The sequence below is a fragment of the Triturus cristatus genome, chromosome 8 (genome assembly GCF_964204655.1).
Source record: "Triturus cristatus chromosome 8, aTriCri1.1, whole genome shotgun sequence".
NCBI lineage: Eukaryota > Metazoa > Chordata > Amphibia > Caudata > Salamandridae > Triturus > Triturus cristatus.
Window position 1 is genome coordinate 780,268,979 of NC_140591.1, and position 26,746 is coordinate 780,295,724.

Here is a 26,746-nt window from a genome sequence, read left to right on the forward strand (position 1 = left end):
TGCTATAGAAGTGCAGAAACAAGCAAGAGAAGTGCAGAAAGATGCAAGAGGGGTGTAGAAAGAGGTAGAAGAGGTGCGCAAAGGCGCAAGAAAGGTACAGAAAGAGGCAGGAGGGGTGCAGCAAGAAGGAAAAGAAGTGCAGAAAGAAGCAACTGAGGTGCTGAAAAAGGCACCAAGCTGCAGAAAGAGGCAAGAGAATTGCAGAAAGAAGCAACAGAGGTACAGAAAGATACAAGAGACGTGCAGAAACAGGCAGGAAAGGTGCAGAAAGAGGGAACAAGGGTGCAAAGAGAGGCAAGTGAGGTGCAGAAAGAGGTAGGAGGGGTGCAAAAAGAAGGAAGAGAAATACAGAAAGAAGCAACAGATGTGCTGAAAGAGGTGCGAAGGGTGCACAAAGGTCAAGAGCAGTACAGAAAGAATCAACAGTGGTACAGAAAGAGGCAAGAGAGGTGCAGAAACAGGAAGGAAAGGTGCAGAAAGAGGGAACAAGGGTACAAAAAGAGGCAAGAGAGGTGCAGAAAGAGGGAAGAGGGGTGTAGAAAGAGGCAAAAGGAGTGCAGAAAGAAGCAAGTGAGGTGCAGAAAGAGGCAACAGAGGTGCAGAAAGATGCAAGAGAAGTACAGAAACAAGCAAGAGAAGTGCAGAAAGACGCAAGAGGGGTGTAGAAAGAGGTAGAAGAGGTGCGCAAAGACGCAAGAAAGGTACAGAAAGAGGCTGGAGGGGTGCAGAAAGAAGGAAAAGAAGTGCAGAAAGAAGCAACTGAGGTGCTGAAAAAGGCACCAAGCTGCAGAAAGAGGCAAGAGAATTGCAGAAAGAAGCAACAGAGCTACAGAAAGATACAAGAGACGTGCAGAAACAGGCAGGAAAGGTGCAGGAAGAAGGGTGCAAAGAGAGGCAAGAGAGGTGCAGAAAGAGGCAGGAGGGGTGCAAAAAGAAGGAAGAGACATACAGAAAGAAGCAACAGAGGTGCTGAAAGAGGTGCAAAGGGTGCACAAAGGTCAAGAGAAGTACAGAAAGAATCAACAGTGGTACAGAAAGAGGCAAGAGAGGTGCAGAAACAGGCAGGAAAGGCACAGAAAGGGGGAACAGGGATGCAGAAAGAGTAAAAAAGGGTACACAAATAGGCAAGAGGGGTGCAGAAAGAAGCAAGTGAAGGACAGAAAGAGGCAGCAGAGGTAGAGAAAGACACAAGAGAGGTGCAGAAACAAGCAAGAGAACTGCATAAAGAGAATTGCTGAAAGAAGCAACAGAGCTGTAGAAAGAATCAAGAGAAGTGCAGAAAGAGGCAAGTGAGGTACACAAAGAAGCAAGAGCAGTGTGGAAAGAAACAGCAGAGGTGCAAAAGAGGGTTGCAGAAAGTGGTAGGAGAGGTGCACAAAGAGGAAAGAAAGGTACAGCAAGAGGCAGGAGAGGTACAGAAAGAAGGAAGAGAAGTGCAGAAAGAGGCAAGAGAATAGCTGAAAAAAGCAACAGAGGTATAGAAAGAAGCAAGAGAAGTGCAGAAAGAGGGAAGTAAGGTGCAGAAAGAAGCAAGATCAGTGCAGAAAGGACCAACAGAGGAGCAAAAAGAGGCAAGAGGGGTTCAGAAAGAAGGAAGAGAAGTGCAGAAAGAAGCAACTGAGGTGCTGAAAAGGCAAGGGGGGTGCAGAAAGAGATAGGAGAGGTGCACAAAGAGGTAAGAAAGGTACAGAAAGAGGCAGGAAGGGCACAGAAAGAAGCAAGAGCAGTTCAGAGAACCAACAGAGTTGAGAAAGAGGCAAGGGGCACAGCAAGAGGCAAGAAAAGTGCAGAAATAAGCAAAAGAGGTGCAGAAATAGGCAAGAGAACTGCAGCAAAAAGCAAGAGAGGTGCAGGGAGAGGCAGGAGTGGTACACAAAGAGGAAAAAAGGGGTCCAGAAAGAGGTAGGAGATATGCACAAATTGGCAAGAGAGATACAGAAAGAAGCAGGAGAGGTGCAGAAAGAAGCAACTGAGGTGCTGAAAGAGGCATGAAGGGTACAGAAAGAGCAAAGAGATGTGCAGAAATAGGCAGGAAAGGTGCCGAAAGAGGGAACAAGGCTGCAATAGGAGGTAAAAGAAGTACAGAAAGAGGGAAGAGGGGTGCAGAAGGAACAAAAGGAGTGCAGAAAGAAGCAAGTGATGTGCAGAAAGAGGCAACAGAGGTGCAGAAAGATGCAAGAGAAGTGCAGAAACAAGCAAGAGAAGTACAGAAAGACGCAAGAAGGGTGCAGAAAGACGCCTGAGGGGTGCAGAAAGAGGTAGGAGAGGTGAGCAAAGAGGCACGAAAGGTACAGAAAGAGGCAGGAGGGGTGCCAAAAGAAAGAAAAGAAGTGCAGAAAGAAACAAGAGACATGCAGAAACAGGCAGGAAATGTGCAGAAAGAGGGAACAAGGGTACAAAGAGAGGCAAGAGAGGTGCAAAAAGAGGGAAGAGGGGTGCAGAAAGAGGCAAAAGGGGGTGCAGAAAGAGGCAAAAGGGGTGCATAAAAAAGCAAGTGAGGTGCAGAAAGAGGCAACAGAGGTGCAGAAAGATGCAAGAGAAGGGCAGAAACAAGCAAGAGAAGTACAGAAAGAGGCACGAAGGGTGCAGAATGAGGTAGGAGAGGTGCACAAAGAGGCAAGAAAGGTACAGAAAGAGGCAGGAGGGGTTCAGAAAGAAGGAAGAGAAGTGGAGAAAGAGGCAAGAGAATTGCTGAAAAAAGCAACAGAGGTGTATAAAGAAGCAAGCAAAATGAAGAAAGAGGCAGGTAAGGTCCAGAAAGAAGCAAGAGCAGTGCAGAAAGAACCAACAGAGGTGCAAAAAGAAGAACGAGTGCAGAAAAAGGTAGGCGAGGTGCACAAAGAGGCAAGACAAGTACAGAAAGAGGCAGGAGGGGTGCAGAAAGAAGGAAGAAAAGTGCAGAAGGAAGCAACAGGTGCTGAAAGAGGCACAAAGAGAGCAGAAAGAGCAAGAGAAGTACAGAAATAAGCAACAGAGGTACAGAAAGAGGCAAGAGAGGTACAGAAACAGGCAGGGAAGGTGCAGAAAGAAAGAACAGGGGTGCAGAAGGATGTAAAAGAGGTGCATTAAGAGAAAAAAGGGGTGCAAAAATAGGCAAGAGGGGTGCAGAAAGAAGCAAGTGAGGTACAGAAAGAGACAACAGAGGTGCAGAAAGATACCATCAAGGTGCAGAAACAAGCAAGAGAAGTGCAGAAAGAGGCAAGGGAATTGCTGAAAGAAGTAACAGATGGGTGGAAAAAAGCAAGAGAAGTGCATAAGGAGGCAAGTGAGGTGCAGAAAGAGACAAGAGTGTTGTAGAAAATGGCTAGAGAACAGCAGAAAGAGGCAAGAGGGATGCAAAAAAGGGAAGAAGTGAGCAAAAAGAAGCAATAGATGTGCAGAAAGAAGCAAGAGAGGTGCAGAAAGAGGGAAGCTGAGTGCAGAATGAGACAACAGGGTTGCAGAAAGAGACAACAGGGGTGCAGAAAAAAGCAAGAGAGGTGCAGAAAGAGGCAACAGAAGTGCAGAAAGAGGCAAGTGAAGTGCAGAAGGAGGCTAGAGAACTGCAGAAAGAGGCATGAGAGTTGCAGAAACAGGCAAAAGGGGTGCAGAAAGGGAGGGAGAACAGGTTAGCAGACAGAGGCAAGAGAGGTGCAGAAAGAGGGAAGATGGGTATAGAAAGAAGAGAGTGAGGTTCAGAAAGAGACAAGAGAGTTGCAGAAAGAGGCAATAGAAGTGCAAAAAAAGGCAATAGGTGTGCAGGAACAACCAACAGATGTGCAAAAGGAGGCAAGAGGGGTGCAGAAAGAGGCAGGAGAGATGCACAAATTGGCAAGGGAGGTACAGAAAGAGGCAGGAGGGGTGCAGAAAAAAGTAAGAGAAGTGCAGAAAGAAGCAACGGAGGTGCTGAAAGAGGCACGAAGGGTGCAGAAAGAGGCAAGAGAAGTGCAGAAAGAAGCAACAGAGGTACAGAAAGAAGCAAGAGAGGTGCAGAAACAGACAGGAAAGGTGCAGAAAGAGGGAACAAGGGTGTAAAAAGAGGCAAGAGAGGTGCAGAAAGAGGGATGAGGGGTGCTGAAAGAGGCAAGTGGGGTAGAGAAAGAAGCAAGTGAGGTGCAGAAAGAGACAACATAGGTGCAGAAAGACACAAGAGAAGTGTAGAAAGAGGCAAGAGAATTGCTGTAAGAAACAACAGAGGTGTAGAAAGAATCAAGAGAAATGCAGAAAGAGGCAAGTGATGTGCAGGAGGAAGCAAGAGCAGTGGAGAAAGAACCAACAGAGGTGCAAAAAGAGGCAAGAGGAGTGCAGAAAGAGGTAGGAGAGGTGTACAAAGAGGCAAGAAAGGTACAGAAAGAAGCAACAGAGGTATGGAAAGAAGGAAGAGAAGTGTAGAAAGAGGCAAGTAAGGTGCAGAAAGAACCAACAGAGGTGTAAAAAGAGGACAGAGGGGTGCAGCAAAAGGTAGCAGAGGTGCACAAAGAGGCAAGACAAGTACAGAAAGAGGCAGGAGGGGTGCACAAAGAAGGAAAGGAATGCAGACAGAAGCAACAGGTACTGAAAGAGGTGTGATGGGTGCAGAAAGAGCATGAGAAGTGCAGAAATAGGCAGGAAAGGTGCAGAAAGAGGGAACAGGGGTACAGAAAGACACAAGAGAGGTGCAGAAAGAGAAACAAGGCATGCAACAATAGGCAAGAGGCATGCAGAAAGAAGCAAATGAGATGCAGAAATAGGCAACAGAGGTGCAGAAAGATGCAAGAGAGGTGCAGAAACAAGCAAGAGAAGTGCAGAAAGAAGCAACAGAGGTACAGAAAGAGGCAAGAGTGGTGCAGAAAGAGGGAAGAGAGGTGTAGAAAGAGGCAAGAGAGTTGCACAATGAGGGAAGACAGGTGCAGAAAGAGGCAAGAGGGGTGCAGAAAGAAGCAAGTGAGGTGCTGATGAGGCAAGAGAGGTGCAGAAAAAGGCAAGAGAGGTGCAGAAACAGGCAAGAGAAGTGCAGAAAGAGACAAGAGAATTGCTGAAAGAAGCAACAGAGGTGTAGAAAGAAGCAAGAAAAGTGCAGAAAGAGGCAAGTGAAGTGCAGAAAGAAGCAACAGAGGTACAGAAAGAAGCAAGAGAGGTGCAGAAACAGACAGGAAAGGTGCAGAAAGAGTGAACAAGGGTGTACAAAGAGGCAAGAGAGGTGCAGAAAGAGGGACGAGGGGTGCTGAAAGAGGCAAGTGGGTACAGAAAGAAGCAAGTGAGGTGCAGAAAGAGGCAGCATAGGTGCGGAAAGACACAAGAGAAGTGCAGAAAGACACAAGAGAAGTGCAGAAAGAGGCAAGAGAACTGCTTTAAGAAGCAACAGAGGTGTGGAAAGAATCGAGAGAAATGCAGAAAGAGGCAAGTGAGGTACAGGAGGAAGCAAGAGCAGTGGAGAAAGAACCAACAGTGGTGCAAAAAGAGGAAAGAGGAGTGCAGAAAGAGCTAGGAGAGGCGCACAAAGAGGCAAGAAAGGTACAAAAAGAGGCAGGAGGGGTACAGAGAGAATGAAGAGAAGCGGAGAAAGAGGCAGGCAAATTGCTAAAAGAAGCAAGAGCAGGGCAGAAAGAACCAACAGAGTTGCAAAAAGAGGCCAGAGGGGTGCAGCAAAAGGTAGCAGAGGTGCGTAAAGAGGCAAGACATGTACAGAAAGAGGCAGGAGGGGTGCAGAAAGAAGGAAAATAAATGCAGAAAGAAGCAACAGGTGCTGAAAGAGGTGTGATGGGTGCAGAAAGAGCAAGGGAAGTACAGAAATAGGCAGGAAAGGTGCAGAAAGAGGGAACAGGGATACAGAAAGACACAAGAGAGGTGCAGAAAGAGAAAAAAGGCATGCAAAAATGGGCAAGAGGCGTGCAGAAAGAAGCAAATGAGATGCAGAAATAGGCAACAAAGGTGCAGAAAGATGCAAGAGATGTGCAGACACAAGCAAGAGAAGTGCAGAAAGAGGCAAGAGAATTGCTGAAAGAAGCAACAGTGGTGTAGAAAGAAGCAAGAGAAGTGCTGAAAGAGGCAAGTGAAGTGCAGAAAGAGGCAAGAGAGGTATAGAAAATGAAAAGAGAACAGCAGAAAGAGGTAAGAGGTAAGAGGGATGCAAAAAAGGGAAGAAGGGTACAGAAAGAAGCAAGAGATATGCAGAAAGAAGCAAGAGAAGTGCAGAAAGAAGCAAGAGAGGTGCAGAAAGAGGGAAGACGTCTGCAGAAAGAGACAACAGGGATGCAGAAAGAGACAACAGGGGTTCACAAAGAATCAAGGCAAGTGAGGTACAGAGGGAACAAGAGAACTGCAGAAAGAGGCAAGAGAGTTGCAGAAACAGACACAAGGGGTTCAGAAAGAAAAAACAGGTGTGGAGAGAGAGACAAGAGAGGTGCAGAAAGAGGCAATAGAAGTGCAGAATGAGGCAAGTGAGGTGCAGAAGGAGGCAAGAGAACTGCAGAAAGAGGCATGAGAGTTGCAGAAACAGGCAAAAGGGGCGCAGAAAGGGAGAACAGCTTTGCAGTCAGAGGCAAGAGAGGTGCAGAAAGAGGGAAGATGGGTACAGAAAGAAGAGAGTGAGGTTCAGAAAGAGAGTTGCAGAATGAGACAACAGGGGTGCAGAAAGAGACAACAGGGGTGCAGAAAGAAGCAAGAGAGGTGCAGAAACAGGCACAAGGGGTGCAGAAAGAAGAAACAGGTGTGGAGAGAGAGACAAGAGAGGTGCAGAAAGAGGCAATAGAAGTGCAGTAAGAGGCAAGTGAGGTGCAGAAGGAGGCAAGAGAACTGCAAAAAGAGGCATGAGAGTTGCAGAAACAGGCAAAAGGGGTGCAGAAAGGGAGAACAGGTTTGCAGACAGAGGCAAGAGAGGTGCTGAAAGAAGGAAGATGGGTATAGAAAGAAGAGGGTGAGGTTCAGAAAGAGACAAGAGAGTTCCAGAAAGAGGCAAAAGAAGTGCAGAAAAAGGCAAAAGGGGTGCAGAAATAACCAACAGATGTGCAAAAAGAGGCAAGAGGGGTGCAGAAAGAGGTGGGAGAGATGCACAAATTGGCAAGGGAGGTACAGAAAGAGGCAGGAGGGGTGCAGAAAAAAGTAAGAGAAGTGCAGAAAGAAGCAACAGAGGTGCTGAAAGAGGCACGAAGGCTGCAGAAAGAGGCAAGAGAAGTACAGAAAGAAGCAACAGAGGTACAGAAAGAAGCAAGACAGGTACAGAAACAGACAGGAAAGGTGCAGAAAGAGGGAACAAGGGTGTAAAAAGAGGCAAGAGAGGTGCAGAAAGAGGGATGAGGAGTGCTGAAAGAGGTAAGTGGGATAGAGAAAGAAGCAAGTGAGGTGCACAAAGAGGCAACATAGGTGCAGAAAGACACAAGAGAAGTGCAGAAACAAGCAAGAGAAGTGCAGAAAGTGGCAAGAGAATTGCTGTAAGAAGCAACAGAGGTGTAGAAAGAATCAAGAGAAATGCAGAAAGAGGGAAGTGAGGTGCAGGAGGAAGCAAGAGCAGTGGAGAAAGAACCAACCGAGGTGCAAATAGAGGCAAGAGGAGTGCAGAAAGAGGTAGGAGAGGTGCACAAAGAGGCAAAAAAGGTACAGAAAGAGGCAGGAGGGGTACAGAAAGAAGGAAGAGAAGCGGAGAAAGAGGCAGGCGAATTGCTACAAGAAACAACAGATGTATGGAAAGAAGGAAGAGAAGTGTAGAAAGAGGCAAGAGCAGTGCAGAAAGAAGCAAGAGCAGTGCAGAAAGAACCAACAACGGTGCAAAAAGAGGCTAGAGGGGTGCAGCAAAAGGTAACAGAGGTGCAGAAAGAGGTAAGACAAGTACGGAAAGAGGCAGGAGGGGTGCAGAAAGAAGGAAAAGAAATGCCGAAAGAAGCAACAAGTGCTGAAAGAGGTGTGATGGGTGCAAAAAGAGCAAGAGAAGTGCAGAAATAGGCAGGAAAGGTGCAGAAAGAGGGAACAGGGGTACAGAAAGACACAAGAGAGGTGCAGAAAGAGAAAAAAGGTATGCAAATATAGGCAAGAGGCGTGCAGAAAGAAGCAAATGAGATGCAGAAATAGGCAACAGAGGTGCAGAAAGATGCAAGAGAGGTGCAGAAACAAGCAAGAGAAGTGCAGAAAGAGGCAAGAGAATTGCTGAAAGAAGCAACAGAGGTGTAGAAAGAAGCAAGAGAAGTGCAGAAAGAGGCAAGTGAAGTGCAGAAAGAAGCAAGAGAGGTACAGAAAATGACAAGAGAACAGCAGAAAGAGATAAGAGGGTTGCAAAAAAGGGAAGAAGGGTACAGAAAGAAGCAAGCGATATGGAGAAAGAAGCAAGAGAAGTGCAGAAAGAAGCAAGAGAGGTGCAGAAAGAGGGAAGACCTCTGCAGAAAGAGACAACAGGGGTTCACAAAGAATCAATGCAAGTGAGGTACTGAGGGAGGCAAGAGAACTGCAGAAAGAGGCAAGAGAGTTGCAGAAACAGGCACAAGGGGAGCAGAAAGAGGGAACAGGTGTGGAGAGAGAGACAAAAGAGGTGCAGAAAGAGGGAAGGGGTACAGAAAGCAGAGAGTGAGGTGTAGAAAGAGGCAGACGAGGTGCAGAAAGAGGCAATAGACGTGCAGAAAGAGGCAAGTGAGGTGCAGAAGGAGGCAAGAGAACTACAGAAAAAGGGAAATGAGTTGCAGAAACAGGCAAAAGGGGTGCAGAAAGAACAAACAGAGGTGCAAAAAGAGGCAAGGGGTGCAGAAAGGGGCAAGAGAAGTGCAGAAAGAGGCAAGTGAAATGCAGAAAGAAGACTGTGAGGTGCAGAAAGAGGTTGAAAGATGCAGAAAGATGCAAGGGAAATTCAGAAAGAGGCAAGTCAAACACAGAAAGAACAGAGACGTTTGCACCATTAGTACCAATTGAACACCCACATTTAGCAATAAGTACCACATGACCATTCCAGACTTTCAAAGGGCCTTCCACCACGCTGTAACAAGTGAAGCTGCATTTTTGGGAATATTTGAGCTGTTTGAGCTAGAAACAAGGCATTTTTGTTCAGATCTGCAGATTAGACAGCAGATAATGATTGGTGTTAGAAAAGGTAGGCGGACCGGGAGGGTCGGCCGGGGTCAGGAGGAGAGGTCTCCGGGGAGAGCCGTCTCCAGTGATCGTACAGACAAGTAACTTCCCCCCCACAGACAGATATCACACACGGATAAGGTTTAGGGTTCTTTATAAGCACTTATTTAAGGTACGGTTGAATGGTACAAGGAGGTCTGGACTCCGGGGTCCCCTCGATTATAGTGTCGCACGGTAGGGAAGGGGGTAGCGGGACAGTCTATTTACCAATCAGGTAGTTCGGATGAGATGATGATGAGCTCACAATCCTCGAGCTTGGTGGTACGGGCCGCGGCAGCGCCAGCAGGTCCCAGTATGGATGGTCGATACAACGGGCCGCGGCAGCGCCAGCAGGTCCCCGGAAGATATACGGTCCGCGGCAGCGCCAGCAGGTCCCGGTGAGGATGGTCGTTACAACGGGCCGCGGCAGCGCCAGCAGGTCCCAGGAAGATGACTGTTGCAGAAGGCCGCGGCAGCGCCAGCAGGTCCCGGTGAGGATGGTCGTTACAACGGGCCGCGGCAGCGCCAGCAGGTCCCAGGGAGATGAATGTTGCAGAAGGCCGCGGCAGCGCCAGCAGGCAGGACGATGGTTCACAAGAGCGGGCTACGGCAGCGCCAGTAGACCGTCAGGGTTGAGTTCACTCGGTGTCTCTCGACTCCAGGATACAACTGCCTTCCTGCTCCGGAGCTGCCTCAGTTATAGGGCTGGTGCCCTTTGATGTTTGGACCCTCGCACTTGGAGGTCGGAGGGTCCGGGATGAAGGTGTCCAGACACCCAGCAGGGGGTGGAGCCAGCGCCTGGGGGAGCTGGGGGCGATCGGCACCTGGCGGGGGAGAGCCCTTGACACTTCGTTCTCCCATTGACCTGCCAAGTGGTCCGCTCACCTCCTGGGTGGATGGTGGTGCCGGGATGTCGGGGCCTGCCAGGCCCGGGGTTAGGGTCGAGGGGAGGCCAGGCGGCCGCGTGGTGCAGGGCCCAAGATGGCGGCTTGGCCCGGCCGGGGAAGCCGGTGGGGCTGGACCCCGTGATGAGTAAGGGTCCGAGGGCAAAGGGTCCGTCGGGAGACGGAGTACAGGTGCTTGTCGCGGGGTTATGCCAGGTGGGCCGGAGTCCGGGCCCTGTCGAGCGGGGAGGGGGCAAGCCGTCTGTGAGGCCTGTCCAACATGCGTCCCCCCCAGCTGAAGGCGGGGAGAGTCACCCATCTCCTTGGGGACTCTCTTCGTCGAGGCGGAAAAAGCGGGACAGGCCATCCGCGTTGGCGTGGTCTTGGCCTGGTCGGTGCTCCACGGTGAAGTCCATTCCCTGCAGGGAGATGGACCAGCGCAAGAGTTTTGGGTTCTCCCCCCGCATCTGCATCAGCCATTGCAGGGGTCGATGGTCGGTTTGTACCCGGAAGTGGGTACCGAAGAGATAGGGTCGGAGCTTTTTGAGGGCCCACACTACTGCAAATGCCTCCCTCTCGATGGTGCTCCAACGCTGTTCTCGGGCCAGGAGACGTCGACTGATGAAGGCCACCGGCTGGTCATGACCTTCGGGGTTCAACTGAGAGAGGACGGCTCCGATGCCGTGGGCGGAGGCGTCGGTCTGCACCACAAATTCCCGACTGTAATCGGGGGCCTGGAGCACCGGGCGGTGCACAGGGCGGCCTTCAGCTCCTCGAAGGCTGCTTGACAATCAGGAGTCCAGTTGACCCGCTTTGGTTGATTCTTGGATGTGAGACCCGTGAGGGGCCCCACGATGCTGCCGTAGTCCTTCACGAACCGCCGGTAGTAGCCGGTGAGCCCCAAGAAGGCTCGGACCTCGGTCTGGGTGACGGGGGGCTGCCAGGACTGGATGGCAGCAATCTTAAGTTGTAGTGGGGCCACCAGCCCGCTCCCCACTTGGTGCCCAAGGTAGGTCACAGACCCTTGGCCAATCTGGCACTTGCCGGCCTTAATGGTGAGGCCGGCCCGCTGGAGGGCTTGTAGGACCTCTTGGAGGTGACGGAGGTGGTCGGACCAGTGGCGGCTGTATACAGCGATATCGTCCAGGTAGGCAGCGCTGAATTCTTCAAGCCCCGCCAAGACCTGGTTCACAAGGCGTTGGAACGTGGCGGGGGCATTCTTCATGCCAAAGGGCATGACCTTAAATTGATAGTGGCCATCGGGGGTAGAGAAGGCTGACCGTTCCTGAGCCCTGGGTGTGAGGCCGATCTGCCAGTAGCCCGCCGTTAGGTCGAAGATACTAAGGTAGCGGGCGGCCCCCAGCCGGTCGATCAGCTCGTCTGCCCGGGGGATGGGATGAGCGTCGGTCCGGGTGACAGCGTTCAAGCCCCGGTAGTCGACGCAGAATCGCAGTTCAGGTGCGGTGCCGGGGGCAGCGGCTTTGGGAACCAGTACAACCGGACTGGCCCAGGGACTGTCCGAGGGCTCGATGACCCCGATCGTGAGCATCTTGGCCACTTCCTCCTGTATGCAGGCCCGTACCCGATCTGGTACGCGGTAGGCCCGGTGCCGGACGGGGGGACTGTCCCCGGTGTCTACGTCGTGCAAACACCAGGGGGTGACCCCGGGGGTGAGGGAGAACAGGGCAGCGAACTGCAGCAGGAGGTCCCGGCAGTCCTGGCGTTGCTCCGAAGTGAGGGCGTCAGAGAGCCGGACCCCGTCCACGGAGCCGTCCTTCTCCTGAGTCTTCAGGAGATCCGGGAGGGGCTCGGAGTCTCCTTCTGTGCCACTGTCTGTAGCCATCAAGAGGCTCAGTTCGGAGCGCACAAAGTGTGGTTTGAGCCGGTTGGTGTGGAGGACCCGAAGGGGGTTCCGGGAGGACCCCATGTCGATGAGGTAAGTGACGGGGCTTTTGCGCTCGACCACTTTGAAGGGCCCCGTCCACTTATCTTGCAGGGCACATGGTTCGGTGGGGGACATCACCCATACTTGCTGCCCAGGCTCGAAGTCAACGGAGGAGGCATTGTGATCATACCACCTCTTCATGTCCTCCTGGCTGGCCTCGAGGTTCGCCTTGGCCATCTCCCTGAAGCGCCGGGTCTGGTTTCGTAAGGCCAGGATGTATTTGAAGACGTCTGGAGGGGTCGTTAGGGGGGCCATCTCCCAACCTTCCTTGACTAGGCTGAGGGGCCCCCGCACAGGGTGCCCGTATAGGAGTTCGAAGGGGCTAAAACCGAGGGACTTCTGGGGAACTTCCCGGTAGGCGAAGAGGAGGCACGGGAGCAGTACATCCCACTGGCGACGGAGAGGCTCTTCCAATCCCCCAATCATCCCTTTGAGAGTGCGGTTAAAACGCTCCACTAGTCCGTTCCCTTGGGGGTGATAGGGGGTCGTGAATCTGTAGGTGACCCCGCATTGTTGCCAGAGGGACTTCATGTATTTGGATATGAAATTCGTGCCCCGGTCGCTGACGACTTCTCGGGGGAAGCCTACCCGGGAGAAGATCCCCATCAGGGCCCGGCCAACCACCGGAGCGGTCACTGTCCGTAGGGGCACCGCCTCGGGGTAGCGGGTGGCATGGTCCACTAGTACCAAGATGAACCTGTGTCCTTGGGCTGTGCGGGGGTCCAGAGGTCCCACAATGTCTATCCCCACCCTCTCGAACGGGGTGGTGACCACAGGGAAGGGTTGCAGAGGGGCCTTCAGCTTCCGGCCACTCTTCCCGCTGGCTTGGCATGTGGGGCAAGATCGGCAGTGGTTCAGGACGTCATTCCTCATTTTCGGCCAAAAAAAATGGGTCACCAGGCGACTGTACGTTTTGTCCTGGCCCAGGTGTCCAGCCAGGGGGACATCGTGGGCCAGGTTGAGCAGAAAGTCTCGGAAGCGGAGCGGTACCACCAGAACTCAACCGGCCCCCAGCTCGGCGATTCTTTGCTCGCTGTAGAGCAGGTCGTTATCCCAGTAGACCCAGTGGGTTCCGGTGGTGTCCCCGGCGTTTTGGGTGCTGGCTTGTTGGCGGAGTCCCTCGAGGGAGGGACAGGTCTTTTGTTCCTGGCGGAACTGTTCTTGGGTGGGCCCCCCTTCTTGCCGCCACTGAGCCAGATCCGGAAGGTCCTGGTGTGGCGCGTCTTCTTCGGTAGTCGGGTCCGGTAGGTCGGACTCGCCGTTGTCCTCTACAGGGGCAACCGGGGGCGGAGGTGCTGGCCATTCGGTTTCTTCTGATCGGGGGGCGGCACGGGCGGCCATGGATCGGGTGGTTATGCAGGCCCAGTCCGGGAGGCCCAGCATCCCCAAGTGCTCTCTTCTCTCGACGGTGGCCCACGGGGAACTCTCGAGGTCATTCCCCAGGAGGCAGTCCACGGGGGCATCGTCCCGGACCGTCACCTTCAGTAGGCCGGAGACCCCTCCCCATTCAAACGGGACGCAGGCCATCTTACACATGCTCTCAGAGTTGTCTGCCGAGCGGACGGGGCAGAGAATGTTCGGCAGGATCTGCTCGGGCTTCACCAGGTGACAGCGGACGGCCGTCACGCTGGTGCCGGTGTCACGCAAGGCCTCGGCTCTCTGTCCATTAATGGTCACCCACTGACCGTATTTTCTGGTGTTGGCGGGTAGGGGGGCCCGCGGAACCATGTCTCTTCCCCCTAAGCATGCCAGGACCATGGCGGCCGGTTCCCACCCTTGCTGGGCCGGCTCATACTCTTCGGGTCCCTCCGATGATTGCTCTTCCCCTAGGGCAGCGGCAGCTACCTGGCGGGGCTTGGGTGTCTGGTTTAGCGGGCAGTTCGGATCATTGGCGTAGTGGCCTAGTCGCTGGCACCGGTGGCACGTGACGTTGGCTCGGTACCCAGGCCGCAACGGGGGGTTGCCCCGGCCGGCCGGAGCCGGGGTGCTGGCCATGGGTGTTGTGGGCAAGGCGTCTCTCCCTCGCCCCTGGCCCCCTCCTCCTCCCCGAGGACGGTGCTGGCCTTGGTTGTTTCTGTTCTGTTCGTGTGGCCCCCTCCGGCCCACTCGGGTGCTTTCCCATCGGTCAGCTTCGGCGGCGAGCTGCCGGGGGTCAGTCAGCTTACTGTCGAGTAGGTGCTGCCTGAGCTCGACGAAACAGTTGTTTGACAGGTGCTCCCATACCATAAGGTTGAAGAGTTGTTCGTAGGTGGTGACCTGACTTCCCTTGATCCAACCCTCGAAGGCCCGGCTGAAATAGTTCACGTACTCTACCCAAGTTGTACCTGGGATCCGGGTGCAATCTCTGAACCTCTGGCGGTACATCTCGGGCGTGAGGCCGTAGCGGGTGAGGAGGGCAGCCTTCATGTGGTCGTAGGACGACATTTGGTGATCGGGGAGCTGCAGCAGGGCATCGCGACCCTCGTTGATAAATCTCCCCCAAAGTCCGGCTCCCCAATCACTCCGGTCGATCCGGTGGGAGGTCATTGCGATCTCATAGGCTTTAAACCACTGTTGTATGTCGTCTTCTCGGACATACTCGCGTACCACATCCTTGGGGATGTGAACTTTTTTCTCAATTGGCCCCGGGGTGTGTGGTCGCTCAGGCACCCCCAGTTCCTTATTCTGTTTGCGCAGTTCTATTTCCGCCAGTCGGCGCTCGTGCTCGAGCGTTATTTTTTTCTCTTCCAGCTCTCTCTGTCTCTGCTTTTCCTCTCGTTCCTCTCGAAGCCGCATATGCTCGAGGTTGAGTTTCTGTTCAGCTAACTTGAGTTCCCCATCCATCTTGAGTCGTGCCATCTCTAATTCGTGTAATCTGACTCTGTCTCTTTCTCGTATCTCCTCCTGCGAGAGGCCCGTTCCCCGCTCCTCGGGAGCCGTGGCGTTCCCCTCTGGTGTGATGCTGTTTTGGTCTGGTGTGACGCTGCTTTGGTCGGGGGGTCCTGCGACCCCAGTTTCTGTCCATGACTCAAGAGCGCGCTTTAGATCATCCTTGGTACTCAGGCCGGTGGTAGCAATGCCAAGTTCTATGCAAAATTGTCTCAGTTCGCGGTGGTTGTATTCTTCTAATTTCTCCATTTGGAACTTCTCGGTGGAGCTGCTATCTTTGGTCGACATCGTGCTTTGTCGTGGGGTGAGCTACTCTCTGTACGATTACGCGTTGATTCGGATCGCGCCGCTGGCCACCAATGTTAGAAAAGGTAGGCGGACCGGGAGGGTCGGCCGGGGTCAGGAGGAGAGGTCTCCGGGGAGAGCCGTCTCCAGTGATCGTACAGACAAGTAACTTCCCCCCCACAGACAGATATCACACACGGATAAGGTTTAGGGTTCTTTATAAGCACTTATTTAAGGTACGGTTGAATGGTACAAGGAGGTCTGGACTCCGGGGTCCCCTCGATTATAGTGTCGCACGGTAGGGAAGGGGGTAGCGGGACAGTCTATTTACCAATCAGGTAGTTCGGATGAGATGATGATGAGCTCACAATCCTCGAGCTTGGTGGTACGGGCCGCGGCAGCGCCAGCAGGTCCCGGTATGGATGGTCGATACAACGGGCCGCGGCAGCGCCAGCAGGTCCCCGGAAGATATACGGTCCGCGGCAGCGCCAGCAGGTCCCGGTGAGGATGGTCGTTACAACGGGCCGCGGCAGCGCCAGCAGGTCCCAGGAAGATGACTGTTGCAGAAGGCCGCGGCAGCGCCAGCAGGTCCCGGTGAGGATGGTCGTTACAACGGGCCGCGGCAGCGCCAGCAGGTCCCAGGGAGATGAATGTTGCAGAAGGCCGCGGCAGCGCCAGCAGGCAGGACGATGGTTCACAAGAGCGGGCTACGGCAGCGCCAGTAGACCGTCAGGGTTGAGTTCACTCGGTGTCTCTCGACTCCAGGATACAACTGCCTTCCTGCTCCGGAGCTGCCTCAGTTATAGGGCTGGTGCCCTTTGATGTTTGGACCCTCGCACTTGGAGGTCGGAGGGTCCGGGATGAAGGTGTCCAGACACCCAGCAGGGGGTGGAGCCAGCGCCTGGGGGAGCTGGGGGCGATCGGCACCTGGCGGGGGAGAGCCCTTGACACTTCGTTCTCCCATTGACCTGCCAAGTGGTCCGCTCACCTCCTGGGTGGATGGTGGTGCCGGGATGTCGGGGCCGGCCAGGCCCGGGGTTAGGGTCGAGGGGAGGCCAGGCGGCCGCGTGGTGCAGGGCCCAAGATGGCGGCTTGGCCCGGCCGGGGAAGCCGGTGGGGCTGGACCCCGTGATGAGTAAGGGTCCGAGGGCAAAGGGTCCGTCGGGAGACGGAGTACAGGTGCTTGTCGCGGGGTTATGCCAGGTGGGCCGGAGTCCGGGCCCTGTCGAGCGGGGAGGGGGCAAGCCATCTGTGAGGCCTGTCCAACAATTGGCAAATGTGGAAAACATTTAATTATGTGACAATTGGTGCAGGTGAACAGTCACATAATTCCAGTGCCCTGCTCATACCTCCGTCTAGGTCCAGAAGTGCTCCTCAGTGTTTTCTTCTTTTTTTGTGTCTCATTGAGTTTATAGTTTTGTTTCTATGGAAATGAGGAAGACTAAACCTGTGGTTACCATTCCACAACACAGACTACAATCCCACATAATTACTCTCCAAAACACATAATCCCACTCCACATAATTCCTATACACTTAATCCCACATACTTTCTATCCACATAATTTCACTGCACAACATACCACATGATTCCACTACACACAACCTACACCCACTCCACTCCAGGAAACATTAATAAAACACTTTTACATTTACAATGCCAACATCTCTAACTCTTGCAAATGAGAGACCTATTACATTACAAATGCTTCTTTGACTGGTAGTCACTTTTGCAGAGTGGTGGAGAAAGGGAGCTGGGCCTCCAACCAGGGCTCAGGAATTCCGCTGCATAGCACTTACAGGAGGTACCAGGAGGGCTTCTTGCCCCTCAAAGTCCCTCAGGAGTAAAGTGGAATTCACCCCCAACCCGTAGTGTGCCAGGAGGCACGTTTCCGGAATGGTGGAGAAAGGAGGGACGTGGCCTCCAAAGAACTCTTAGCAATCCCACTGTGTGGGACATACTGGAGGTAACAGGAGGGGTAGTACTCTAGACCACTAGGTACCTCCAGTAAGCGCCACAGAGCTGTGTTGCAGAGAGATGTAAAAAGGGGCACGGCCTAGACCACTTCTCTGCAACGCAGCACAGTGGCGCTTACTGGAAGCACCTGGTGGGCTGGTTGGCCCCCAGGGTCCCTCAGGATTGAAGGGAAATTATTTCTCCAACTTATAACGCGCCACAGGGCGTGTTTGCACACGTTAACTCAGGCCCCGTCCCCTCCCTTCACCACTGTGTAAACACGCCCTGTGGCCCTTTTAAGTTGGGAGATTAAGTTCATTTGAATCCTGAGGGTTACTAGGGTCCAACTAGCTCACTAGGTACCTCCAGTAAGCGCCACAGAGCTGCGCTGCAGAGAGGTGTAAAAAGTGGCACGGCCTGGACCACCTCTCTGCAACGCAGCTCAATGGCGCTTACTGGAAGCACCTGGTGGGCTAGTTAGCCCCCAGGGGCCCTCAGGGTTGAAGGGGAATTAATTCCCCAACTTAAAACGCACCACAGGGCGTGTTTGCACACGTCACCTCAGGCCCCGTCCCCTCCCTTCACCACTGTGTAACTGTAAATGCGCCCTGTGGCCGCTCTAAGTTGAGAGATTAAGTCCCCTTGAATCCTAAGGCTCCCTAGGGTCAAACTAGCCCACTAGGTACCTCCATTAAGCGCCACAGAGCTGCATTGCATAGAGGTGTAAAAAGGGGCGTGGCCTCAGAACACCTGTCTGCAATGCAGCTCCCTGGCACATACTGGAGATACCTGTTGGGCTAGTTGGCCCTCAGGGACCCTCAGTATTGAAGGGGAATTAATTCCCCAACTTACAACTGGCCAGGGGGCATGTTTGCAGAGTGCTGCAAGGAGGGGGCGTGGCCTCCGGCGCGATGCCGGTCTTTTATTTATTTTATTTTTTTAAGAAGGAGGGCTGTGTGGCCCCCCTTCTTTTTCTAATTTATTGGCCCTGGGGACCCCATCCCCCAGGGCCTGCACCCTAATTTTTTTTGTTTAAAAAAATTAATTTGGCCCTCCCAAGGCCTTAATCGGCCCCGGGGACCCCAATCCCAGGGTCATGGTCTTTTAAAAAAAAAAATCTTGAGGAGGGGGGCTGCGTTGCCCCCCTCCTCAGGCCACTTATGGCCCTGGGGACCCCATCCCCCGGGGCCGGCATTTGTTTTTTATTATTTTGTTTTTTTTAAATATATTTATAGAAACACCTAGGACATGCTGGACAAACCGTATGTACCTATCACCATGACGATTTGCGTGATATTCATTAAAAGGCGACTATGCATACAATGAATCCACGTGGAATGTATTTACACCGCTAGTGAAGCTCTGACGTGTCTGACGCCCTACCGTGCCTAATCCCAGCGCCCCCGCCGGTGGGAACTCTCCAAGTAGACACCCTTGTCGTTTATTTATACAAACATGGGTAGCTATTGACGGGCACATTTAATACACACGAACACCAAGCCATTCAAAGGGGATTCGACAAAAATTCGACCAAACTATGCAAGAAACCCCACTCACGGTTAATAAAACACACATCCACCACCGGATGTGTAATACTTTTTATTTTACTCTCTGGAAAGGAGACGAACCTCACTTGTGAGTCACAGCGTGGTCCTGGCTGAGCCCAATGCTTTGTTACACCCACCAGTGCCCGCCGAGTGCCGCACACCTCTGTGTTGTATTCCACCAGCTAGTGCGTATGCTATGACACTCTCTAGCCCATGTGCACTGTAACACCACCCCGTGAATATGTCATGCCACACTTGCCTTCGCACAGGTTCTATTGCCCGATCTGACGTGCCTTCCTCGATGCCTATGTTATAACGCACAGCGCTATGCCATACATATTACAATCTGGGATCCATATCTTTGTCACAGTGCATATGCAACGTTACACTCCCCAGCACATATTTTATATTACAACTTTAGAGACTAGTTAGGTCACACAACACTGCCCTGTGCATATTACACTCCAAGGCGCATATCGCATAGCACGCGCTAGTGCCTGTGCTATCTCGCACTCTCCAATGATTCTGTCATTGCGCACAATGTATTGCATATTATATTTCACGCCCCGGTTCATCTTATATCACACTTTTTGGTGCATAGTTTATACCATATACTATATCTAGTTTTCATTTTCAATAATGCTCTCAGGACTATGTTCTATATAACACTGCGTCCACCTACCCTTTTCACGGGCATTACATTTTGCGATGGGGGGTGGAGGGTCAGGGGCTGTTTCTGCCAAGTGAGCCCGGAGTCGCAGTCACAAACGTGAGATTATGCTGCATACTTGTTCATATTTTAAGTAGTTCGCACAGACACACATTTTAAAAACAATAAATTTCCTAATACCCACCTTCTCTGAACAGTTAGCTTGCTGCCCCATCCACCTCCTCCCTATTCACTGTTGTCTGAATCCATGGACTAGCCTCCTCCCTCCTGCCATGCATGGTCTGATGTGCTGCCACTGCCCTCCATTTAGCATGATGTACCAGTCCACTCCTCCTGCCCTCCATTGCCCAATTCTATGGCCCATCATTGACCTCCTGCTTAGCCTCTGTACTTAGCTTGCTGCCCCTATTCTCCTTTCCCCTGCCCTCCGATGTCATTGTGCATGCACCTGCTCCATCCTTTTTGCCCACCATGTTCCATGGACCTGCCACTCCTATCTACTGAGTGTTCTGTTGAGCTGCCACTCCCCTCCCACCTGCCTAGCATTGTCAGATGACTGTAACCTATCCGTGCCACCTCCACCCTGCCTGTCCACATGCCATGCCCCTATCCCCTTACTCCTGTCCTCCATGATCCATTTTACTGCCACACCCTTCTGTCCTCCCTGATCTGTTGTGCTGCAACTGCTCCTCCTGCCTGCCCCGCGCGGTCTGTTGTGAGGCCCCTTCCCCTGAACTCTCTTGTCTGGGCCCAGGTCCTGACCCTCCCTTCTATCCTTCATGGTCCTTTGTGCATGCCCCTGCACCCTCCTTCTTGCCCATCATAGCCATTGTGCTGCCACTAACCCTCCCGCTTGCCATGCATGGTCTTCTGTGCTGCCATGGACCCTCCCACCTTCCCTGTGTGGTCAGCTAGCTGCCCCTGACCCCCTCCCACCTTCCCTCCCTGGTCTGTGTGTATGCCATCATAGTCTCACTGTTGCTCTCCATGGTGTGTCTTGTTTCTAGTGCCCATCCTGCCTGACCTTCATGGCCATCTTGCTGCTCCTGCCCTGCCCCCTTGCCCCCAGCCCTCTGTTTCCATGTGCAGACCCCTATTCCCTCCCTCCTTGCTTGTCTGTTCCATTGTAATGCCCTTGATCCGTCCCTCCTGCCCTTTATGGTTTGTTATGCTGCAGCTTTCTCTCCTGTCTGTCCATTATGGTCAGCTAGCTACCATTGCCTCTTTCCCCTCTGTTCTCTGTTGTCCATGTGCATGGTCCTGTCCCCTCCCTATTGCTTTCTATGGATTGTTGTGCTGCACTCCCGTCCCGCATGCCCTGTGTGGTGTATTGTGCTGCTGCAAACCCTGATGCCTGCCCTGTAGGGTCAGTTTGGTGCACCTCTCCATGTCCCTCCTGTCCTCTGTTATCCGAGTTCATGTCCCTACCCCAATTCCTCCTGCCTACCATGATCCAATGTACCATACTTGCGAACATTTTGAACTTGGTAAGAGGGAGATTTTGAAAAACAACTGGGGTATTGATTTTCCCTTTTGAGTTAAATAAAGCCTATTTGAGCTTTAAAAAATTGGACGTTTCCTGGCTGAAATGGGTCTGTTGGCATGTATGGTTGTACTACCACTGCCTCTTCCTTCTGCCCACAATGGTCTATTATATTGCCACAACCTCTCTTGCCAGTCCTGTATTGTTGGTTTGTTGTCCCTGCCCCCCTTTCCACTGCCATCCATAGTCTGTTGTGCTGCCACTGCCATTCCTGCCTGCCCAGTGTGGTCAAAATGTTGCCTCTGCACTCTCCTACGAGCCTTCTATTATCAGAGTCCGTGCCCCTGGCCTCTGCCTCTCAACAGTATCCCAATGAACTAGATTGCTAACATTCTATATTAATTACAAAAGTGTGGAACGCCTGACGTCATCTTGATGTAAACAAAACTGTAATACCTAGAGCATTTCCTTTAGAAATTACATATGTGAGAGGGTCATATTTGCATCAAAATTATGGTTAGTGCTCTAAAAAACTAAAATGAGGACATATTTTCTGAGTTTTCAAATAGCGACAAAGAACTTTTAAATTATTTGTAATCTTTATGTTTTTTAACCAGTTGACCACTTGATTAAATGTTGCACCTAGGGGAGAGGATGTGGTGTTACTTCCAGAGCTGCAGACTTTGCAACTGGGGAACCAGGTTGGAGTTTCTGCTTCAGCTCAACATTCTGTGATTCTGGTCAAATCACTTAATCTCCCCATGTCTACAACCAAAATGAATTTGATCTTGTGTGATGTAACCAATGCTCATGTAAAGCACTCCAATACCTGACAAGTCTGCACTATATTAAACTGCAAACACACAACAAATAAGTGTTTTGCACACTTCTGTCATTGGGCTACATGTGGGCTACATCTGGGTGATATTTGTGCTGCATTTGGGCTCTTTTGTCTCTGGTGGTCATCTTGGGAAATTTATTTGTTATGAAGTTTCCTCATTTCCTCATGTACTGCAGTCTCCTCAGTAGGAAATGCTTTCAGTTTTTTACTTTGATTCCATTAAGAAGGTATTCAGATATGTCACACATTTGCCATAAATTCTGAATGTTAGCACTCTAGTTGCTCATTAGTTCACTGTAGTAAAGCTACTGCTCACCACCGAAGTCTGCTGCTGGTATTAAAAGTGCATGTTTCAGTCTGCATATCAGAATTTTTTAATGAAATAGAAGAGGATTTGAGAAGTCACTCAAAATGTGCCCTAGTTTTTCTTTCTTCAGCACTAATCATAATTTCTATGGCAAAATGAACCCCCTCATTGTGTTCCTTTTTAAATTAAATGTTTTAAGTGTTACCAGTTTATTCCAATCAAGATGGCTTCAGGTGTGCCATACTTTTGTCATAAGTAAGACAGTAAGCGCTCTAGTTGTTCTTAAGAACACTCTGGGACATTCTGTCATTGGGCTATACTTGGGCTACATCTGGGTGATATTTGGGCTACATTTGGGCTCTTTTGTCTCTGGTGGCCATCTTGGGAGATTTATTTGTTATGAAGTTTCCTAATTTCCTCATTTACTGCAGTCTCCTCAGTAGGAAATACTTTCAGTTTTTTACTTTGGTTCCATCAAGAAGGCATTCAGATGTGTCACACATTTGCCAGAAATTCTGAATGTTAGCACTCTAGTTGCTCATTAGATCACTGTAGTCAAGCTACTGCTCACAAGGGAAGTCTGCTGCTGGTATTCAAAGTGCATGTTTCAGTCTGCATGTCAGAATCTTTTTATGAAATGGAAGAGGATTTGAGAAGTCAAAATATGCCCTATTTTTTCTTTCTGCAGCACTAATCATAATTTCTATGGCAAAATGAACCCCCTCATTTTGTTCCTTTGTAAATTAAATGTTTTAAGTGTTACCACTTTATTCCAATCAAGATGGCTTCAGGTGTGCCATACTTTTGTCATAAGTAAGACTGTTAGCGCTCTAGTTGTTCGTTAGAACACTCTGGGACATTCTGTCATTGGGCTATACTTGGGCTACATCTTGGTTATATTTGTGCTACATTTGGGCTCTTTTGTCTCTGGTGGCCATTTTGGGAGACTTATTTGTTATGAAGTTTCCTAATTTCCTCATTTACTACAGTCTCCTCAGTAGGAAATACTTTCAGTTTTTTACTTTGATTCCATCAAGAAGGCATTCAGATGTGTCACACATTTGCCATAAATTCAGAATGTTAGCACTCTAGTTGCTTATTAGATCACTGTAGTAAAGCTACTGCTCACCAGGGAAGTCTGCTGCTGGTATTGAAAGTGCATGTTTCAGTCTGCATGTCAGAATTTTTTTATGAAATAGTGGAAGATTTGAGAAGTCACTCAAAATGTGCCCTCATTTTTCTTTCTGCAGCACTAATCATACTTTCTATGGCAAAATGAACCCCCTCATTGTGTTCCTTTTTAAATTAAATGTTTTAAGAGTTACCACTTTATTTCAATCAAGATGGCTTCAGGTTTGCAATACGTTTGTCATAAGTAGGACTGTTAGCGCACTAGTTGTTTTTTAGAACACTCTGGGAAGCTGCAGTAGAACACAAAGGAATCAACTGACAGTCTCTGCCCTTGTTGGATGTACATGTTTTACTGAGAATGTCAGACTTCATTCTCACATGACTGAGAAAGATAATGTGAATTTACAGAAAATATGCTCTCAGTTTAGCTTATAGATTGCCTTCCAAACCTCTGTGGGAAAAGCATGAGAAAATAGTTTTCTCTCAAACATGATTCATGATATCACAGCAGAAGGCTTTTTCACTTGGTAAAATCACCTTAGAACACACCACAATTCCTAAAATGAGTATGGTACCATCAACAAATGACCTTACCCCCTTCGCACCTACCCTTTACCCATATCTCCCCGCTTTTATCTCTCGATCTTCCCTTTTCTGCTTCTCTCTCTTCCGTCTTTGTTTCGTCTCCACTGTCTGCTTTCCTTTTTCCCCTTAGACTTACCCATTCTTCGTTCCTCACCCAACATACCTCTTTATCCTTTCTTCCTTTTGTTCACTCTTAGTCTGACTACATTCTCCTCTCAGCCCTCTCATGCCCTGCTCTCCCTATTGAACGTCTTTCTATAAGTGAGGGCAGGGCCCTTGCCACATTGATTGCCCTATCAACTTGAGAGGTATTTAAGTCTCTGTCCATTGCCAGCTGCTCAGAACTCTTCAGGGGCAACCACGGGTGCTGGTGACAGGGTCTGTGTAGGAGAGTAGGATCTGCACTTATTTTGCCCCCACTTTTTTTCTGATGTATACACTGGTTTCTGGCTATAGTCTGGCTGGGTCCCTGCTAATCAGGGCCCCAGTCTCTCTGTTCTCTCTAAACGACTTGGTGTGCATATTAGATGCACTAGTGATTGTATACTGTGGTACCTTATGAGCCCCTAGTATATGGTACCATAGGTACCTAGGGCATTGGTACTTCACAGGCCTACCAGGGGCTGAAGCATGTATTATGCCACCCCTGGGAAGCAGACTCAATCTAACACCACAGGCCTGCTACTGCAGCCTGTGTGAGGTAGTGTTAGCACTCCTCACTGAGGTATAGGTTCCTATATCTCACCATACACACACATATAAACCTATCAGCCACCCCTATGGCAGGCCCTATCAATCCTGAGGGCAGGATGCTTGCTTTACTATGCGAGGGGGTGCTACTGCATGAGCAGGACCCCTCTGCAGCTGGCAGAGTCTATTCTCTGTGGCTGTTTGTGACTGATAAAAACCATATACTCTTAAGTGCATTATAACCCAACGGTAAATGCTAACTTTGTAATGACTGCATCAAAACATGTCGTGTTTGGTGTCAAACAACTTGGAATCATTCCCCCACACCAGTAACTGGTGTGGGAGTATGATCCCACCCTTCTAGAGGGGACGACATGTACCCACTGTACGAAAACAACAGAAATCTGAAAGAGCCCTGGCATCACAAAATGGATGCCACCAGCACAGACACTGGGCTGCCCTCCTGCTGCTGACTGAAACTCGCAGTGGAGGAGGCCCAACAATAGGCATCCTGTCACAGGGAGGTGTCACCACCTTCCAGACAGGATTTAGTGTATTGGAGCTGGGTGGGTGCACTGCTAGAGTGCTTTGAAGTCCTGCACTGGGGGAGCAGTAGGCTCCTCTGTGCATATGCCAGCTCAAACCAGTTCAGGGGCTACCTGTCCCTGCTCTGGTGTGAAACTGGACAAAGGGAAGTGGGTGTAACCACCCCTACCCTGACCCTACTCGAGGAGTGGTCAAAGAGCTAGTCCCTCCCCTTTTTTCACTATAAGATAGCAAGCTTTGCCATTGCAAATCAGATAACCCTGAATGACGCTCTACAAAGAAGAATCCTGGCCCTTCAACGTTCCACTACCTTTGGAAGACAGAAGAATCTCCCTTGGAGTCAAGGAGTGACTCCCCTGCTTGGCAGGCACCAAAAACCTTAATCAATGGTTGCAAATGTTCCCACTCCCGCCGGAGTTCGAGGTCCCTACTGCCCCAGAAGGGGATTTCCTGACTTCTCAACGACCATTGTGAGTCCCCAGCAGAGCTGTGGCGAGTGGACCCCACGAGTGACGAGGAATAGCAATACCGGGGGACCGTGCACTATTGTCAAGTGCAATCTCTTCACGATGATCTATGAACTTGTGCTTTGAACCATTTGTGGCCCAAGCCTCCAGCAGGTTTTTCAGTGAAAATCAAAGGCCTACCCCATCCCGAGTGACCGTGGGCTCCTGTGAAGCATTTCCTGAAGAGGCGTCTTTGCGATCCCTTACCCATTGGCTAGTGGGTCCCCCGAAGACTTTCTTATCAACTAAAAGGGCTCCCCTGGTTGCTCCAGGCCTGCCCTCACTCACCCTTGCTGGGTGAGTCTCTCAGATCTAGCTGGTATGCACCATCGACTTTCTTCAGTCTACACAAGACTTGCAGTTGCCAAGGCTTGTTGGCTCCAATCCGGTTGCCGACACCGCCATCAGCTGCAGACCTTATGTGACACTCCGAATCCAGCTGCTGGTCATCGTCGATCCTTCCTGGATCTCGTGAGCGAAGAGTCAAAACACCATCGATGACCTGAAATCACGCGACATCTGTGGTCACCCATCTTCCTGGCCACCGGTCACTGGCAAGTGACTTTGAACACTGTCCCCTCAATTTTCAGGTCTTCTGCATCTTGAATCCACCCTTGGATTCCACCGGACACTTCTTGAGTCGACGCAAGCAGCAAGTCTTCTTTGGTCTCCATAGAAAACAGCGGCGCGACCCGACACCAAAAGACACCTATGCACCCGGCTTCCCTGGGTGAGGTAACTCGTGCACTCCAGTGCCCTAGTGTTTGTTGGCCCTCGAAATACTTACCTTGTAAATGGCTTGCTTGTAGACTTCCTCGAAGTACTCTAAAACTTTAAAAATCAAACCGCGACTTGCTCTATTGTAATCAATTGGGAACCCGCGGCTGTGATCACACGCTGCACGCGTTTCCCATGGGCCTGTTACTTACCTGCTAACACTGCAATAGTGAAGCCCCAGTGATTCCCCAGGCCCTAGGCCTTGTCATTTTGCAAGTCGACATTCTTATACCATTTTTTTAGTATATGGTCTGGTACGCCCCTAGGGCTGCAGCCATATTTGTGCTTAATTTATTGTGAAACGTTGACATTTGAATGTGTATCTGGCTTCTAATCTCATAAAGAGATTAGTAGAGTGTGTCTAGTAATAAATACATATATATTTGATATATATACCTGTGTGGTGTCCTTTCTTTTGGTAATTCAAGAGATTATAAGGTAAAACAAGCTGCTTTACATTCCTCTGAGACTTAGCCTAGTTGTGGACCAGTACCAACAATAAAGCACTTTATAACACGTGCGAGCCTGTAACTCTGTATAAATATAGGATGTAAGAGGCCAGGAAACAAGTCTCTTTTTTAGTAAGTTTGTTTTACAACAGGACCTCTGTAGTGTTCCCTGGAGGCCATCTTAGCAACAACTGCCTTCCTTGGGAACCCAGTATTTGGCCTGAACACAAA

At 50.8% G+C, this 26,746-nt stretch overlaps 1 protein-coding gene across 1 annotated transcript in view; it reads left to right on the forward strand.

The window, feature by feature from the left end:
* GRPR (gastrin releasing peptide receptor) overlaps nucleotides 1-26,746 on the forward strand; it is a 385,034-nt gene that overhangs the window by 278,415 nt on the left and 79,873 nt on the right. The gene's annotated exons all lie outside the window — the stretch shown is intronic.